General features: G+C 42.9%; 1 protein-coding gene across 9 annotated transcripts in view; it reads left to right on the top strand.

Moving 5' to 3' along the window:
• The window catches only part of slit2 (slit homolog 2 (Drosophila)), a 63,303-nt gene that overhangs the window by 11,627 nt on the left and 32,035 nt on the right, over nt 1–19,641 (top strand). The gene's annotated exons all lie outside the window — the stretch shown is intronic.

Genomic DNA, 19,641 nt, shown 5'->3' with positions numbered 1-19,641 from the left:
GTCGAGTGCTGAGAACCACAGCTGTGACTGTTTGCTCCGAGCGAGAGCGGAGAGACGGAAAGAGAAGGTGATCGGGTCCAACAGAGCCAGTTCATTAGATGGACTCTGTAAAACATGATGGCCCACTAAAAGATCAGCACCTTTGCCAAGATCCCGGACAACCGCCGAGCCGCTGCGCAAATCATCCGATCGGGCGTGTGTGTCTGTCTGTGTGTGTGAGCGCAATCATGGACTTTATGACCACAGAACTGACAAGGCAACTTTTATGACGTTCTGCTTTTATTAAAACTGTAAAGTAAATGCTTGGGGATTGATGAAAAGAATGGTGCGCTAGATGAAAAGAGAACATTCTCTAATTCCACAAGTCTGGTTTTGTTTCAGTGAGTGAGCTCAGATTGATGGGATGTTTGGATTTTATTGTACGTTTTGTTATTTTCCTGCCTTGCTTCTTTCCAGTGTCACGCTTATCTTAGATTGTTCAAACATCGCATTTTTCTTCTAGTTGATTTTTTTGGCAGACTGGACCAGGCCAACGCAGCAGGAGTGACTTTGAGACTCACATGGCGGGGTGACGATTTAGAAAGTCGATCTTAACCTTACACCTGCTCTGGCCACATCTAAGACAGCCGCTCTGACATGATGTATTCCATCCATAAATTTGTTAACGACATCAAACCTTCTGATCAACTTCCAGCCACCCTATAGAAACAAAAAAGCCAAATTGTGGTCTCCCAAATTTCCAAACCCACTAAACTAGACTTGCCCTGACATGACAATCAAGATGTGCCCCTTTTTATGCTGAGCGGACGTGTGTTGTCTATGAAAATAGAGCTCAATGTGTGTGTGTGTGCATGTAATAGCGGTTAATCCTCAGCTAAACTGTGCCATGATGAGGGTTTACCAAACGCCATTGTTGCTTAGCAGCCTAGTAGGTTGAACCTTTGTCTTTTGTAATCCCTGATGCCCCCCCCCCACACACACACACATGCACTTGCCACCTTGGTCTGGGAACAAGTGGGTCTTCTTGGTATGTCGACACTCGACAGTGAACTAGGATGATGTTTTTTTCTTGTGAAAGAATATTTTGAAATCAGCAGAAAACAAATCCGGTGCTTTTAGTTACCACAGTGCTGATGACCTCTCGGGTCCGAGAGGGGTGAAAGGTGAAGAATGTCCCAATCAGAACATCTAAGCAGGAGGTAGTGTGTCAAAGTTGGAATGTCTTCCTAAACGTTTACAATAATGGTGACAAAATTCAATCACAATTGGTTCAATACATTTCAATTATTTGCATGCCGTGATTATTCAAAACATTGAGTGACTTTTTCATTTATTTTTGGATCCTGTCTGATATCCTTGACACTTAAGTGTGATGAATGAAGATCTATTTAGTGATTGTTCACATATGATGCACTATATAAACTTGTCATAGTCTCCGTCCAAGAGAATGACTTAAATCCCCCGAAGCGTCTCGCTCTCCTTCCCATCACGAACAAACAGGCCCGCACACTCGCACCGACTCACCACTTGAGTGTTCCGTCTCATTTCCTGCCCCCTCCCGTTTCTTTGAATGCAGATATAAAAAATTCTCATGCACACATTCACATAAAACAAAAGAGCTCTTTTCACATCTTCCCAGCAGATGCTATCCAAAAGTCCAGGAGTCATTCCGACTCACAGGGAAACAACCAGTTATACTTTTATTTGTAAATTTTTTTTTTTGGGTAGGTATTTCCATCTGATCTATTCCCACACGAGGAATCACCTTGAGTGCAAACAAGCTCTTGCAACGTTAGTGAGTCATTCATTCGCCTTTGCATGAGTAACATGATTGACGTCTGAATTGCTCAAGGCCACTCATTCCTAAGAAGTGATTTTGCCATTCATATCCCCCAATACAATGCTGCAATTCATTCGCAAGGGATTCGACTTTGCCAAAGCCAGAGTGGCATTATTGAGATGGCACCTGTACAAAAGATGATGTTATACCGACAAAATGTAAACGTGAACGGAAAACGCCCTACTTGAATTTGAACAAACTTGCTTCTGGATGGGTTTGAAAGAAGCCCAGATATGATGGACGACCAGCTGCTGTTGATTTATTTGAAAATATGATTTCAATACATGTGTAAAATCCAATATTAGCATTATCTGCACTTCATTAAGTGCCGCCCCCACAAAATTATAGGAATGCGTCTCGCAATTAGATGCCGCAAAGAGATCGGCTTGACTATTTCCCCCATGGGAAATAACGAAAGGGAAATAATCCGTTCCAGAGTCAAACGGTCACTATCACATTGTAACATTTGAACATTCGTAACTCCCAAGTGTATATGAAATTGGCGTTAAAAATTACACATTGAATGAATATGCGTACAAGTTGTTCTTCAAAAATAACATCTTGCTTATCCATCCAAGTACTCTTTTCTTTGTGATCACCAGCATCACCAACAAAATCAGAAAAAAGTTTTTTATATCTTCTGAACTGAAGTCTCAAAAATAATTTATTTACTGCAAATAATGTAGCTTTGCTCAGCTATCTATGTCGGCGACATATAGTGGTCGACAGTACGATGACATGCTCGTCCACCAGGTGGCATAATTAACATGTTTTTTTTTTGTAAGCTAATTAATTTGATTAACAGGTAGATTTTTTTAAAAAATGCACCACACCATAAAAGTAATCTTGCCTAAAATGACCACAGTACGTCACCAATTTGACACAGCGGCTTGGTCAATCACCTGTTGGGTGTGTGTGTCAGAGGTCGGTAGCTCATAGGTCAAAGGTCATGGGGAGCATCAAATGAGATTTGCAGGATAATGAAAATGCCAGGCAGAAGTGGCGGCGAGAAGTAGAGAAAGTTATGCTCCGAAAAAAAAATGGGGTGAAGGGGGACACCAACGGTGAGCCAGAATGAATGAAGGGTATTTAGGGCAAAGATTAGAGATGTGTTTGCTGTCTTAAATGGTGCGTGGAAAAAGTGGAGGAAGACAATGACGCGTTGACAGAAGCGTTTTGCACATTGTGAGTGAGCTGTAAAGGGGACATGTGGAGAAAGTAAAGAAGTCGAAAAGGAAGTTTTATCAGCCGTCACTGTAGATGGCAGGTAGCCTGAAGTCTGGAGCCTGCATGTCTGTTACACACAATTACTCAGGTGTGTGCGGATGTAACGTGAGCAACCATGATATAGAGTGATACCACCAACTCGATGTGTAGGTGTCTCTGTATGAATGAATACCGGCGTGTTATTAGCGTTTCCCCGGTGCGTTGGCTCCGCCCACTAAGCGTCTTAATTGTGTTTGTTTCATGTTTGTCACTTAACACACTGCGTTTAAGCTCATTATGCAAGGCGGCGGGGTGCACAGGAGCAGGATGTGCTCGCTCTGCTCTGGCTAGCCTCCCTCTGCAGGCTATCTGCAGGTATGGATCCACACGCAGCGCCTGTTGATTGATGTCCGGGCCCGCTCGATGAGTTATGGGAAGGATTATGAAGTAATCAGGACAATTTATCATGCATGGCTCCTCGACTCACCCGTATCGCATCCACTCAGCAGTATTGACCTCGGCCTTATAGCTCTAGCGCTCTAATAAAGTGTTGAGATTCTCTTTTAAATGACCCAATAATCAGCGTGTAATTAGTCATTGGAACAACACTTAGGCCTTATCACAGGAGTACGTAATATTTTGTGTGAATGTGGTTGCAAGTTATTGTTTGTCTTTATGTGCCTGTCAGCTTGGATTTTTTCCTTTGGGGGGGCGGGGAAGGGTATTCCAGGGGATACGAAACAAAAATGTCCAAACCCATACAATTCTTGAAAGAATGCTAATAAAGATACAATATATGTTCCTTTTGGGGGACGGGTGAAAATTGCAAAGTAGGTACCCAAAAGTAATATCTGGCCTGGCACCTGGAGCATCCAAGAATTTTTCAGGGGGAGCAGTGCCCCAGCGCCCCACCTCTAGTTCTGCCAATGGTGCCTCCTCTCACCCAAAGTCAGCTGCGATTGGCTCCAGCTCCCCTGTGACCCTAATGAGGACAAAATGTGTCGAAAACAGATCTTTCAACATAACAGAGTAATAGAAGTCAATGTTGAACATCACACTCCTTCCCCGGCAACACGGAATGCCCTTCCACTATTCTTTGTCTATGTTGTTTATCCAGAACAGCGGCGCCGAAAAAAATTCCGAAAAATGCCGGCTTTTCCCGGCAGTGTTAGAGGGGCAAACGAGGGCAGTCACTGTGAAAGGAGAAATAGTTGCGTTGATGTCAATCAGTCAGCAGACCTAACATGGCCGTCTCTCTCCGCCTGCGGGTGCCGGCCTCCTCCCTCTCCTCTAATCCTCCATCTTGGCTACATGTCAAGCCGCCTTGTCCAGTTGCACAATATCCCCCCTCCAGGGCAGGCAACTGCATCGCCTCTCTGGCTCCATTAGTGCCACTCCACAGGCATAGTCGGCATTCTCCAGCGGGACCGTCATCGCTGGCCACTGGCACCCTCGTCACTCTCAAAAAGATCCCTCAATCTTCTTCTTGGTCACCTTCTTCCTCTCCCTCATCACTCTTCTTCATCCCTCCATCATCTTTCACTCCCCTCCATCCATTGCGTTGGTTTGGAGAGGGTTACGCAAGACCCTCATGCAGGGTAACAATGCAAAAGAGGAAACTGGAAGCTGACCAGTGATCCCCCCCTCTCTGCAATGTTGCTCACAAGTTTCAAGTCTCTGGCATTAATTCATCCTTAAAGCTGAGTGTGTTTTGAACTGACCACGGCGACTTAGCCTCATTAAAACGCATCATGAGGCCAGCTTGAGAGCTGCAGCACATCGCCCTTTGTCACAATGGGATGATTTTGAATAAGAATGGAAAGATCAGTGCTGTGAGAAGAACAGAGAAGGTGTAGCTGCGTATACGTGGCTAGCGTCTAATGATAGCTTCTACCTCAGAAGCGTTATTATCCTATTACTTTGTCATTTCGACAGAGTGCACCCCAACCCACCAAGCACGCCCCCCTAATTGAACGACCCCTCTGCAAGTGCCTAGCAATAAAATATTCTCCAATACACACACATGCATGCACCGAGACACATGCCAAGAAGATTGGGTAATGCCAAATTAAACAGATGCTATCTCAACGAGAGTGATCCAATAAACTATGCGAGACAAGTTAGGACTCTGATCATTCATTACATTCTCCCTCTAACACCATCATAGTTGTTTTCTTGTTTCTATGGTAACCAATTTGGCAAAAATGTAATCTATCAAAATAATATCCCAACAATGATGTCAGAGAAATACAAATATTTACATTTATTCAGGTTGCCAACATTGTTTCAATAGTACAACTATAAAGTCATATTAAATAAATAGGGCACTATTGTTATCAGTCCTTATAAATATGTATTTCTTTTTATATTTTGCTTGACTAGTGCAGATAGAAGAAGGCATTTGCGCAAAGTGCCTCCACAGTGAAAAGAACTGCAGATGGGCACTTGGAGACCCACAATCGTGCGTCTGTGTTTTTTCGTGACAAACGACACCAAATACATTAATCAAAATAAAGTCAGTGATGAGAACCGTCAAAGGCTGTAATTCTCTGGCACATTCTAATATTGCAAACACATCTTGCGCTTGCTGAACCGTTTAGTAGCACTCAATAGTTCTTGAAGAAAAGTCCAATCCAAGTATTCCCTTGAACCTTCTTGGCCTTTGAAACATCTCACACACACACACACACACACACACACACACACACACACACACACACACACACACACACACACACACACACACACACACACACACACACACCACAGTGGACTTCACTCAATCTCCCACCCTTGTTTTAACGAGAGACTTCTTCAACTTTATGACTTTCAGCGCGATGGAAATACAAAGACAGATCCTCATCCTTGGGGGAAATTCAATTATGGACAATTGGCAGGCGTGTAGAGACACGGAGGAGGGAGGGAGGGTTGGAGGAAGGAAGGAAAGAAAGAAGGAGAAACAGGAGAAGTGTGAATGTGTGTGTGTATGTTCAGGTCTCTTCCTGTTCTTGGGTCAGATACTGAGGCCTGCATCCCGACAATTCATTGGCAGACTCTCTTATTAGCACACAAAGAGGAATTCTAACAATTCATTCCTCTGAGCCAAAGATAAATAAACAATGAATGCAATTTTTTGTCATCATTGAAGCTGTCAAACAAGTGGCTGTAACATTTGCCCTCCGTTGTTTTTCTCAGCTGCAGAAATACTCTTAGTCGGTTGTAATTATTATTTGTTTATATTCTGACTTGGACTGCCTCGTCTCATTCTGGCGCAGCAACTGCAGAAAAAGTGAAAATAATGACCTGTTTATGTTTTGCTTCTTCACTTTCCTCTTTGTTTACTTAATTCTCCTTCCATTATTCTTTAGTTGTGAACAACACTGTGTGTGTTGTCGACTTTAACAAGGCAAAATGTAAACCGATGATGCTTTGGTGCAACGACGGGGGTGGGCTCTTCCGCTATGACTAAAGTCAGCGGTGAGAGTTAGACACCTGCAGGTTAATAAATACACAACTTTTACCGCAATGTACTTGAAAAAAGATGATGTCAGCCTATTTTACGAGTCTCATAATTATAGTGTATGCAAGAGTCTTTAGCAAGCGGGTTACTGTCAATGTCTGTGTGTGTGTGTGCGTGCTAGCGCATGTCCTGGAGTTAACAGATGACATCTTTCGGGATTCCATAGTGATCTGCAGAGTAACATTTGTTTCGGATGACGGTGATATATGTTGTCAAATCAATGTATTGATATGTGGAAGAATCCAGTCTGGAATTGGGTTACTTTTTCCCCCCCTTAATGATTGTTCACCTGCCCAAATTTTTTTTCTGTGAATCCAAACCACATTGGCGTGTTCAAAAGCTTTCATTGCTTGGCTTTGTTTGCACAGTTTCCCCACCCAATAGTGAAACTGTATCACCATATCCAATCCATTTGTGTTTGAAAGCTGTCTTCACTGAAATATTCACAGCATAAAACACATGAGAAAAGAAAGTGCCTCTTTTTCGACAAAGCAGCACATGTGTTTCACATTCAACCACTTGTACAATTACTTTCTCAGCATCGGATGCTTTAGATGCAACTTTCGTGTCCCGCTTGATTAAATAGCTGATCAAATGATAACAATTGGAAAGACAATTTCAGGAATGTTCCGTTATTCTTGTCATGTTTCGCGACAGAGACACATTTGCTGACGTTTGAGTTGAATATAACACTGGTCAACATTTCTTTTAAGCAAGCAAAATTTCCTAGAACCATTTTCCAGATCTCTTACTTTTTCATAATAATAATAATATTTAAAAAATAATAATAACAATAATATGAATAACAACAATAATAGTACTACATATAATCCATTTAAATATATATATATAATATATATAATCAAACAAAAAATGAAAATATCTCAAAAGCCTGCTGTGCTAGAACAAAATAAATGTTTTTTTAGATCAGCATGCCAAAATATAAAAAAGCCAGTTCAATGATTTAAAAGCTGACCCTGATCTCTTAGTCAAATATTCACAAATCTTGTCATCTGCTGTTGTATGCTTGATTTTAAGTGGTATTCCATCTAAATCTGTTTATATACAAGCCAACTTTCTCGTGGTGGGCGAGATCAGCTGAGCACTATAAAAATAAGGGAGAAGAAGGTGGGAGTGGGTAAAGTTTAGGAGGGGGGGTTGATGTGAGTGGGGGGGGGGTGATTGACTTGAGGGGAGGGAAGAGGAGGAAGAAGGAGAGAAAAGGTTATTAACCGCTTTATGGTCTGACAGCCAGCATGTACAGACAGAAGCCACACAGCTAAAAGCCGTCTCTTGCTATGTGTGTGTGTGGAGAGGTTCATAAGTCTCGTGATGTCATCATGACAAGGTTCATTTGAACTGAATGTACACGCGTGCACATGTGCGCGCGTGTTTGTGTGTTGCTTCTGAAAGCATATTTTAGGTCATATTTTAAAATGTCTTAGTCCCATCATCTCCTGCTTCATTTCCCCCCCACTCATCACTGTCCCACAATCATCCCATTCGGGAGATAGAGGCCATCAGACTGGCTTGGCTGCTTCCAATTTTCCTTCCCACTCGAACCTTAACCATCTCTAATGTCCTCTTACTCGCTTTTAAACGACAACATTCTTGAGCTCTTCTGACAAATTCTTCCTTCTCCGCCTTCCCACAGGTGATGTGTTGATGGGGATGGCGGCTGCTAGTCTAATTGAGGTGTGGGGGCAGGGGTGGTGCCAGAACAGCCGTTTCCATGGTAGCAATTAAGCACGCTGAAGTTTCGGGTCAAGCTTAATTAGCATGCAAAGATGAAAGCAGACAGATGAGCATGACTGGACCAGACCATGAGTGTGTGTGTGTGAATGTGTGTGTAAGTGAATTTGAATGTGTCTGTTTTTGTTTGTCCTGTTGTTTTGCTTACAAATTGCGTCTGATAAATACACGTATTATATTCTCAAATACCATTACATATGATTTATTTCCTAGCTACCGGCGACACACCCAAAATGGGTCCTGCACCCACTTTTAACCCAGCGAAGCACTTTTGCAAAGGATATGAACAGGAATAAGCTACACTAAATTAGTAATTGTGTTCCAAGTAAATTTGCAAAAAAAGAACAATGACAACATAAAACATTTTTCCTAAATTTGTAATTGGAATACATTGTCTTTGTCGCAGAATGAATTAATAATGAGGCGAGAGTAAGCTTTTTTAAGTTCACTACACATTTTGTGTCTTGTCTTTATAAACCAAACTGCCTATTTTTTGTAACATTTCCATTAAGATGAATTTCTGCAAACATTTTGGGCGTGAAGCATTCCTTCTGGCTGAGAGTCTAAGGTTCAAGGATCGAAAGTCAACTCCAACCTTCCTGTGTGGGGTTTGTTCTTCCAGCTCTCTTGTGGATTTTCTCTGGTTACTCAGGCTTCCTCTCGCATTCCAAAAACACACGTTATGTTAACTGGAGACTCGGAATTGTCCGTAGGTGTGAGTGCAAGTGGTTTTACTACAAAGGAATGTGCCCGGTCTCTTGCCCGCCGTCAGCAGTGATAGGCTCACCCGCAAACTCTGAAAATAAGCTTTAGGAAAATCCTATGAATGAATGGATTGTGTTTGTGTCGATCTGTACAGGAGCGAGCAAGACTGAGTTTTGGTATTTTTACACGCATCTTGGCGTAGTTAAAAACTGCCATTTTGCGCCGTTGTGGGTGTGAACACAGTTGACTTAATTCACCTCCGAGTGAAGCAGCTGCTCGGTACAAAACAGAATTGTTTTCTTGCTTGCTCAGCTCAAGGCTGGTGAGGTTCACCAAGATCATATACACAAAGACATCTTGCATTTTGTCTGACCTTAGATTTCTTTCACCTGAAATTCATAACACAATTTGTTATGTCCAACCTCCAGGGCTTTGGACTTTATAGATTCCTCTGCATGACTAAATTCTTCCATCTCACATCCCTCTGCTTTTCCTTTCTAGGCGCTAACAGCTCAATAGTCACCGCAGAGGAGGCTGTCAAGCTCTGTTATTCACAGCTCAATGATAGAAAGCCCGCTGTGTGCTTGTGTGTGTGTTTGTGTGTGCGAGCACGCGCATGCATGTTTACGCTGATTGATATGTATTACCCAAGTAATGCGAGCCGCCATTAAAAGCTTGGAGACTGTGGGGCAGCTTTGAGCTGTGACTATTAGGCTGAAAGTTTCCGGTGTTGGCAAAACACGAGGGAGCGGTGAGGCAGATGTTAGTGAGAAGTGTGTATGTGTGTGAAGACTAACAGTAGCAGGTGGTAAGTTTTATTCACCCTACTGGGCCACACTCAGGCTCTCATGGGGGGGATTGTGAAGCCATCTAAAGCTCAGCTGTTCTTGTATTGTAACTACACGTGTGAGCAGCACTGGGACAGCTTTTAGAAGAACATAATACGCTTTAAATTTAGATTCAAACATGATCATAAATATCTCTGTGCTCCCCTTTTTTGCAGCCTTTGATTGAAAAATGTTTTCTTAGTTTGGTGAATCTCAACTGATGCCAATGTTGCGAGTTTTGTCAGATTTTTCGAAACCGTGTCTTTGGGGTCTTTCTTGATGAAACCAAGCATCTGGCATGTCAGGTTTGGTTGAGCTCCTTCTAAATCATCACCAAATACTGTAGATTGCTATCACCGGAGTTCGCCAAAGCTAATTGCTAATCTGGTCACGTGCACATCCCAAAAAAAAAAAAAAACATCGAGCCAGAAGGATATGAGGTTTCCAACCTGGCGCCCCAGCCGAGCATAACGTAAATAAGACTCACCCACTCCAGCAAAGACAAAAGATGGCCAAAGTGGCTGTCATAGAAAAGAGGGATGACAGTGAAAAAACAGAAAGGAGAGAGGGTTTGTTATTAAATTTTCTTCCCGAGGTCAGTGACACCGAGGCTTTTAGTGGCTGCTCGGAGGACTCTCCTGTAACACCCTGTCTAATTGGTTAACAACATTTGTCATAACACGGCTCGGCCATCCTTCATCCGTCCCTTCATGTTGTTTGCCTCTCTCCATTACTCAGAAAGAAGGCTTTATGTCGTTCCTCCGTCCTTCATTCTTCTTCCTTCACCTTCATCCTATCTTTTACTTGAGATGAGTATTGATTGAGGGGAAACAGTACTATCTGTCTCCTTCTGTGTTTGTTCCTTTGACGGATCAATACCTGTGTGATAGTCCAAAGTCTCCTTGTATTCGCTTTGGATGAACATCGCTAACACTTTTATGCCGTCGCCATCCTTCATTCATGCCGAGGGCCTCGGCAAAGAAAGCCAAGCAATAATGAGGTTTTCAAAACAGATTTTTATGAAAGTAACTGGGGCAGTGGGGTGTAGTCCAATGAAGACCCCAATAAGATTTGGTGCATTTTTGGGCGTTCGTGCAATAATCCTTCAGCGACTTCAAAATGAATCTTAATGACCAAAGGCAGGTGTCAGATGATGTTCTCAACGTCAACTTTAATTTTGACCGAAACGACAAAATACGACCTTAAACTAACAGCTTCAAAATGCTACATTGGCTTGTCATAACGTAGACAGCATCCTTGTCATTGCCGTGACAACCTCGTCTCACCTTCTTTAGTTGTCTGTAACGTTGGCAAACCAGGCAGGAAACATATCATGTTCTGTTAGCACTAGCATTACTGTCCGGAGCCCGCAATTAGCCCTTGTGCAAACTAAAACTGGTAGGGGGCTTTAAGTTTCCGCTCATGCAAGTCCGTCCGTTTCATTTCATCTGTGTGTCTGTCTGGACTTTAGTTACCTAAGAAGCCAGCACCAAAAATAACAACACCCTGTCAGGCCTCTTGCAGCTCCCGTCTCACATTGCACATGAACTTAACAGCTCACCGCTTTGCCTCACTCACTGTACACACACACACACACACACACTGGGCACACTAGGACCAAAAGTCAGATTTTTCCTTCACATAAATGTAATTCACTCATGAGTGACTGCCCATAGTGCAAGTTAACGGCTCATCATTGAAAAGCTCAGTGATTCGTGTCTGCCATACTGATTTAAGTCGACTAATATATCATCCCCCCTTCCTGAAACCCCAATTTCAAAACACCCCCCGAGAACCCTTGAGGCTGGCAGCAGTGACCCATATGTGGCATGAAGCATCAGAAATACATCTGAACCCCTCTAACCTAGTGTGCACCCCCGATGAGCACACACACACACACACTGTGTTCTCTCCCTAAGGAGGCCGAACAGCAGGCTCCACACGTTTTCTTCCTGTAGAATGTATCGATGCAGACATGCTTCCATTCACTCAATTGCACACGCACACACACACGTGCGCACACACAGACACACAACACTGATTTTCTGAGGGCACTTCCCAAGCATCACAACTAACCAATTGTGTCGTACTAAGTGAGCTGCATTTCATATTGAAAGCGCGACAGACAGATTTTACTTACACACACACGCATGGATGATATAAAAGGGACTAATGGTCTTAGCGCAGCAGAGCCTCGTATATGTCATAATCTTGTCATGATACTTTCCTAATCCTCCTCTAATCCACTTCCCCGCCGGCAAAAAATAAAATTAGGATTAGCTCTCTCCGTGTCTCCATTACAAAAGCATCGTCTCGAGCCGCAGCCGTTCCCGGAAGACGCTCCTCTTGCTCTTTTGTTGTGAGCTTGTAAATACAACATTGTAAATACATAGAATGCAAACAAAGAAGCAACTGTTTCTACGCTGGCACAAAAAGTGACATCCAAACAGACGCACACATATAAGCACACACACACTTGCATATTGGAGCAGATGGCTGCTGTATGTGCTTGTTTGCACTCAAATGATCATTCATATGCACAGTGGAAATTAACATAGCTAAAAGCTGCCTGTGCGTATGTGTGTTTGTTAGTGTGGCAGTCTTTGATTAGCAGTCCGTCGTGGGACGAGGGGGCCGAATGGGAGACCATTTGGTGAGTGTGTGTGTGTTCGTGTGTTATTAACATAGTCTCTACTGACTATGGCAAGAGGAGGAAACACATCTTAGTTCCTTTTAAATATTCAGTTGGCAAACTATACAAAGTAGCTAGCATGTGGGACGCTGCAAGAGTTTGCGGAGGATTTGCGCCCACTTGTGGCTACTTGCCCGGTCATGTGATATATTGTTATTGTGGATATTTTAAATAATGCCCAATATTTTAAAATGCAAGCACTTGAATCAGCCAGGCGTCAACAGGAATGGTCAGGGTTCGAAATTCACTTAAATTGGAACGGAAATAATTTTCCATCCGTACAATGACTACTGATACAGGTCAAAGTAATAAATGATTTTAATTGACCATTGTGGGTGAGGTTAATAGTCATTTCTGTGTTAAAGCCGTGGAAACGAGGAAATGAGGTTAAAGTGGAGCGCAATGAAATGGAGGGTGGGACAAAGAGATTAAGATGAAAGCGCCATACAATATGGCATGAAAAGGCTGCCGGAATGTTTTGCACGCTAGAGGCAGCAAAGATTTTCAAAGATGCACAAAACTGGGTGTGCATTGATATAAATGCGAGTACATGTTTGTACTCCTGCCCTCAAGCTTTGGGCCACTAATGGCCCGTCAAGTCTTTGTTCCTGAGCTGTGTGGCTTTTGAGGTCCCCCGCGCAACAGCGAGACTCCGTGACTGCGCTCGTGTCAGCGTGCGTATTTTGACTTTGTGTATCGGCTTGTGGTGCTCGATTGCTCAGAGTCAGACTCTTGCAGGTCATTGGCTAACTGTTGCCCTGGGAGACGACTCAGCGGGCCATGATTGGCAGCTGACGCTAACACGCTCTGACAGCCTTGTTAGTGCAACCTGATTGGTCAATTAGTAACATTGCTTACTATGAAAACCCCAGAGAGATTGAGGAAAAAAAGCATAGTGATAAAACTCTCTTCAGTCCAGTCAAATACATTACGAGTCATTTTGAATTTTTTGAGTGATCGGCTTTTTTGTTGCTCGCACCGCAAAAGGTATGCTGAAAAAGTATAATGTGTAATTTTGTACAGACAACTATGATGTCTATTAATTATGAATATGTTCCACAACATCCAATAAGCCAATAGTACATACTAAGTCAAGGAATCCAAGCTTCTGTTTGCGATTACGTCCGTGAGCAATTTTAACACGTCTTTTATAAATGGTAACAACAAAACAGGGCCCAGTGGGACTTCATAATGAGTCGCCATTACGCTTTAGACTGCCTTCTTGTCGGCCATATGCACACTTCCCACGGAGAAAGAGGGAAGCGTGAGGAAGGAGATTTCTCTTTTGTTAAAAAAAATTTGACAGCCAGTATGTGGACCACGACTTCACATTGGCACGGCCACTTTAGAACGACTCATTGTCACGGCGTGCAAAGGCCATGATGATCCAGTCGGATGTAATTTCAGTCCTCAAAGGCTTTGGGCAGATATATTTTTGTGGCTCAAACGTGTGGTTATGTGTAGGCATAAGACAAATGCTGGACGAAGTCGCATTCATTTTCCAGGTCATACAAGTGCTACTTGATTGACAGTTGACAGGCGTTGCTTCACCACATTGGCCAGACATGCCCACTATGTTTTAAAGCAATTTTAGAGACTCGTTTTATATACGTACATACTTGGCAATTTTTGGCATTATTTGCACGACTCTTTTGTAACTACTACTGGTTCATAGTCTTTTCTTCAGCAGCTTCGGCAAAGGGACAGCTACTGTCCTCATGTCTGGCATTGTATCCTTTAATAAAGTTGTCTTATTTTGAAGGTCAGCCACATAATGAACTTGTGATGTGGTCGGCCCAAGCTGAGCCAATTGGCCAGCTAATAAAGTTAGATTATGGGGGTGACGGGTGACCAGCTGCTTGCACAGAAATGCCACACACTGTGTGTGAGTTAATAAAGTTATGCATGTGCTTTGAATGGATGCAATGCAGTTGCCATGGGTGCTACGGCATGCTGACGGTATTGTTATATGTTGAATATGGGAATTCCTCCTACTATATAGAGTTTGCATGTTTTCCCCATGCTCACGTGGACTTTTCCAGGGCACTCCATTTTCCTCCCATGTTAGATTAATAGAGGGCTCTAAAATGTCTATATCTGTGAATGGTTTTTTGTCAGTACATTATGTGCCTTCGCTCTCACCCAAAGTCCACTGGCACAGGGCATACGGTGTGTGTGTGTGTGTGTGCGTGTGTGTGAATGTGTGAATGAGGCTCTGCAGGGATCCAGGCTGTATATGAGATGAATGTGCTTATATGACAGTGATATATGGAGATGTTTACAGTGAATGCAAAAAAATGAGCCACAAAGAGAGAGAAGGACTCCAAACTCTAGAAATGTGTCAATGAATAAGTGGGCTTCATCCATCTCTCAGTATCTCTATTGGAGAGACAATGGAATGCAGCTATTATGACATGGTTGCAAGGTCAGAGCATAATGCACACACTCGGAAGTACAGTATTGCCATTACTCATGAGTTTAATTCCTTTCATGAGCAAGCTCGTTGATCAAAATAGGCATATCTGAAATCTTCGTTCCCCATCGGAATAAATGGGAATGCAATTAATCCATTCCAGCACGCTCCCAAAAAACACTTTTTTATGATGAGTGTTTTTAGTAGGAAAAAGCACTCCACAGCACTGTCGCCTTTTCCTTGATTTGCCATTATTTGTGTGCCTTTATGGAAATAACTCACTTGAAATGGCCTTATGATTTGGAGTTATAGCACCAAGTGTTGCCTTGGCATTTGCTTGACATCCTGCGCCATTGTTTTTGTTTCATTTTTGAGCCGTGGAAAGAGGTGGAAATGGTCCAACAGTCCCATTACTGCACAGTGTTTGCATTTTTCAATGCAGAAACAATCCCAAACCTTCCATAAACAAGCTCACACACTTTGTGCCTGTAGTGAGAAATTGAATTATTGTAACTATAGATTTTATTATCACGCCTATATTATGTTTGTGTGTGTGTGGAGGGGGGGGTTAGAGAGAGAGAGAGAGCAGGGAGACTGGTAAGCTGGGACATTCCCCTCTGTGTTTCCTCTCTGTGCCATGGAAACCAGACAGGAGGGCTATGGTGGCCCACAGGAGCCAAATGAGGCGGCAATAATGCAGCGCTTAACCCCACATTGAAAAATGACTTCATTCTCTCATCAATAGAGCAGTTCCGAACGCCCCGCCACGCTTATGCACCCACACGCATAAACACACAAACATGGACGCATAGGTAGTAGAAACGTGCTGTGAGTATTTCCTGTGATTAAGGTGTGATGCAATTTGCTGTTAGATGGATTACATACGACCCCCACCCCACACACACACACACACACACACACACACACACACACACATACCAATTTTTAGCCTCTCACGTGAATACTCATTATAATACACTGCAGTGCCTCTTTGTCCATTCGGGCTTGGAAGGAAGGAAGCAGTACGATCTCCTTGCAGCATATTTACTTCACTACTACCCAATATCATGAGTACAAGGTCATTGTGACACAGTGTCGATTTTATTAGTCTGACTAATGAAGTTAATATACCCCAAATTGACTTGATGCGAGTATAACTGGTCATGCATAATAGTGACACTTCAGCAGAAAATTATTCAAAGGTAAGAAGTAGTATTAGATATTCAATTCAAAAATGTCAAATACATCCAAATAATGTCCAGAATGTGTATCATTTTAAGATTACTGTAACTGTGTTTGAGAGAGACACACAAACATGCACCGAGACACATCCAAAGGGTTTTTTAAAGATGCTTCTTCTTTTAGTGTCCTCGGGCTCTTTGCTCACTTTGTGTCGCTATTGCATGACAGTCTTACATTTGTGTCATGCGTCTGACTGTGTGCATGCATGCATGCATGTGTGTACGTGTGCGTCTGTGTCTTTGTACACGCGACTCAGAGAGACTCAAAGGGTGCTGTAATATAAGTTGAGCCCCCCGAGGGGAGCTTTTAAAGAAAGAGCAACAGGGACTGTTGACAATATGGCAGTCGGGCATGGCAGACAGACAGAACGTGAGACATCAGACAGAGAAACAGACGTGTAAATGAGAAGGAAAGAGTGCATGAAATGAGACTGGATGGGAGAGGAAGAAAAAGGTCATTTTAAAAAAAAAATGGCGCAAACAAACAGACTTGGGGGTTTCCCCTGCTCTACTGTGTTTGCGTTGGTGCAATTACAGAGGTGCCAGATAGTATGTGTATATTTACCTGAGTAAGAATAGGGCAACCGCTTTACTCAATTATCTGTCAGGTTTGTTTGCATGGGTGGCTATACGCTTTCGTGCACGTGCCCAATTTTGTGTGTGCGTGTGTGTGCGCCCCAGGGCAGCCTCTTTATGACGGCTCCTGTGTGGAGGCTCCAAGTGAAAGCCTTTTGAAATGATAAGCCTGCGTTATCAATGGTTGCACACTGCAGAGTGAGGCGATGTGAGGCCTACAAAGACGTGAAGAGAGATGAGCACAATCAAAGCGAGGGCCGCCTGTTTCAATAAAAAGGAGCATGTAAGGGGAATAAAGTCATTACTGGAGGTGAGAGACTCATCCTACTGCTTTACTCTGCTCTTGTTATCATGATCTGTACAAATAAAAGGGATATTGAACGAAACAATTAAAATATAGGTCGACTCTTTGCTGCTTTTAGCCAAGCGCTTCCGCTTAGCCACTATGGTGGTGTCTGCATTGCATTCAAGTGCAGTCTGAGGCATATACGCAGTCACTCAGATCTCCTCCCAGATGCACAGACATGATTTAACCACGTCGTGAACTGGCAAACTGGCAGCTCGCACAATTTTGTCTGTTGTCAGCCACGGCGGTTAGCGTGCGTACTCCAAGCAAACCACCATTCCTGCTGCTGGAAACATTAAGCATATCACTTCCTGCATGTGCTCCGCAGCAGTTTTTTTTTCCTGGAAATATGTATGTCACTTTCAAATAGGACTCATGAGGTTGTTTTGTGGGGACGTTGACGACGCAACATGAAAATAAAGCAGAGTTACCAAGCAACTGGTTACATAGAAATTGACACAAATTAACCAGTTTCTCCTTTAAGAAACATTTTGTGGTTTTCTTTACTTTTTACATCATTCTCATGGACAGGGAAATAACACATGACCAAGACCACATATTTAGAAAATGTGTATTTAAGGAAGGTGACATGCATGTCAACTGCATGTTCATATGAAATTTCACCTGATAGCTTGCCAAGAAAATAAACGGGAGTCTTCCACAGTTAATGTTGCAGACTAAACATTGTATGGATAAGTTGACTTCGGTGGTTATGATGTAACACATTCAGAGCAGACTACTGTTGTGTATGCAGTTTTCCACATGGGCAAACTTTCTGTCTCACTTCCATGCACAATGTCTAGTCATTGTCTCAGTGTGGAATTAAAAGTGACACACTAGTTGTATAGTCATGATGTTGGGCAAATTGCTGCAGTAATTTGTATATGAAGGAAATATGGCGGGAGAATGGTGTGACGGAGAATTCTGTTTTACTGAACAGCAAACCAAGATTGGCATGTTAATGTTGTTCATTACTGCATCATCCTTCTTGGCTCTGTTATTCTTTTATTTTGTGGAACTGCTATGTAAGTTGAATGTTCCTGACAGTGAGGAATTAGAGATGAAGTCTATCAAGACTTAATCAAAAGAGCTTTTTTTTTAATACCAAGAGACAACAACAGGCAAAAATAGAAAACCAATGTGGGAATTGCGGAAGAATAAGAATATACTGGAGGCAGTAAGAGGCAAACCCTTCCCTGTTACCTTTTATTAGTGTGTGAGAGTGATGGGGAGCACAAACAGTGCAGCACCCTTGAGCTGAAATTTGGGGGCCTTTCTCACGGGCACATTTACATTGAGAGAGTAGCAATTTTACAACCACAACCGCATGGCTCCAAAGCACATATCCTTACAAATTAGCCACTGTAAGACATTTCGACCTCAGCGCTTTTATTGAAATTTCATTTGAACCTCTTTTGGTTTAATTGACCAGTCGTACCTTGTTTTTTGATGGCTCAGGATATCGAGTCCGCACTTAACAACATTGAAGACCTCGAGGAAACATGTTCCTGCTTTATTCACCAGGCAACTGAGGAAGAGAGTGAGGTCGAAAACAGCAAAAGTGGTGTTTTGGAAGATGGGAGTAAGGAGGGAACAAGAAGGAAATGGAGGCTACAAGTCAATAAAGTTGCCTTTAAAAGGAAGTGGAGAAGAATGCAGGAAGAAGAAACCGAGTCTGATATGGAGCCCGGGCGATGGGAAAGAACATCAAGACAAAGAAACTCAACTCATTTCATTGTAGAAAGGAAATGAGGAAAGGGCAAAAGCGCCAAGTGGAAAACCGACGGACGTGAGTGACTAGTAAAATTTCAAGAGGAAGGAAATATCAAGGACATATCTGCGGTAAGATCAGGAGAAAGACTGGAGGAACAAGAGCAAACACATTTGAATAACGGGGAGAACCAAGGAAGGAAGTGTAACCCAATGTGTGTGAGTGTGTGTGTGTTAGGAGGAAGAGGTCAACGTCTGTCCTCACGTAGGATTAAGCTTCAACCGTATTACAGCTTCATTACATCAGTCCACTTTATATCCATTACACACACACTCACAATGAACTTGTGATACAGTATGGACTCCACGTGCATCAACACATACTTGTGCGCACTTGAATATGTAAAAACAGGCCCCTTGTCTATCATTTTCAGAGAGCTGAGGCTTCAGCAGGAGGTATCATGTTAATCACTTTAAATGTGTGTATTTGTGTGTGTGTGTGTCTGTGTGTGTGTGTGTATGCGGTGGTGGGTGGGTGCTTGTGTATGTGCTTCACAGCTGTTCAATGCATTACCCACTCACATGGACACCACTAATCTAATTTTGCTAACAGCCCTCAAAAAGCAGAAGCTAAGCTTAACTAGCGCCCCCTATGCCCTCATCGCCGGAATGTAGCTTGTCAAAAGTCGCTCGTCAAGCTCGGACATGAGCATATTAGCTATATTTGGAAGAGCCCGTAGCCAGGTGGTTCTTGTTTCAAACCAAACAGCTTGTCTAATGCTGTGGTTGGTCAACGGAAGAGCGGCGTCGCTT

This window comes from Syngnathus acus, chromosome 1 (genome assembly GCF_901709675.1).
Source record: "Syngnathus acus chromosome 1, fSynAcu1.2, whole genome shotgun sequence".
Classification (NCBI taxonomy): domain Eukaryota; kingdom Metazoa; phylum Chordata; class Actinopteri; order Syngnathiformes; family Syngnathidae; genus Syngnathus; species Syngnathus acus.
Note: the sequence above shows the minus strand (reverse complement) of the source record. Positions and strands in the feature narration are given on the sequence as shown.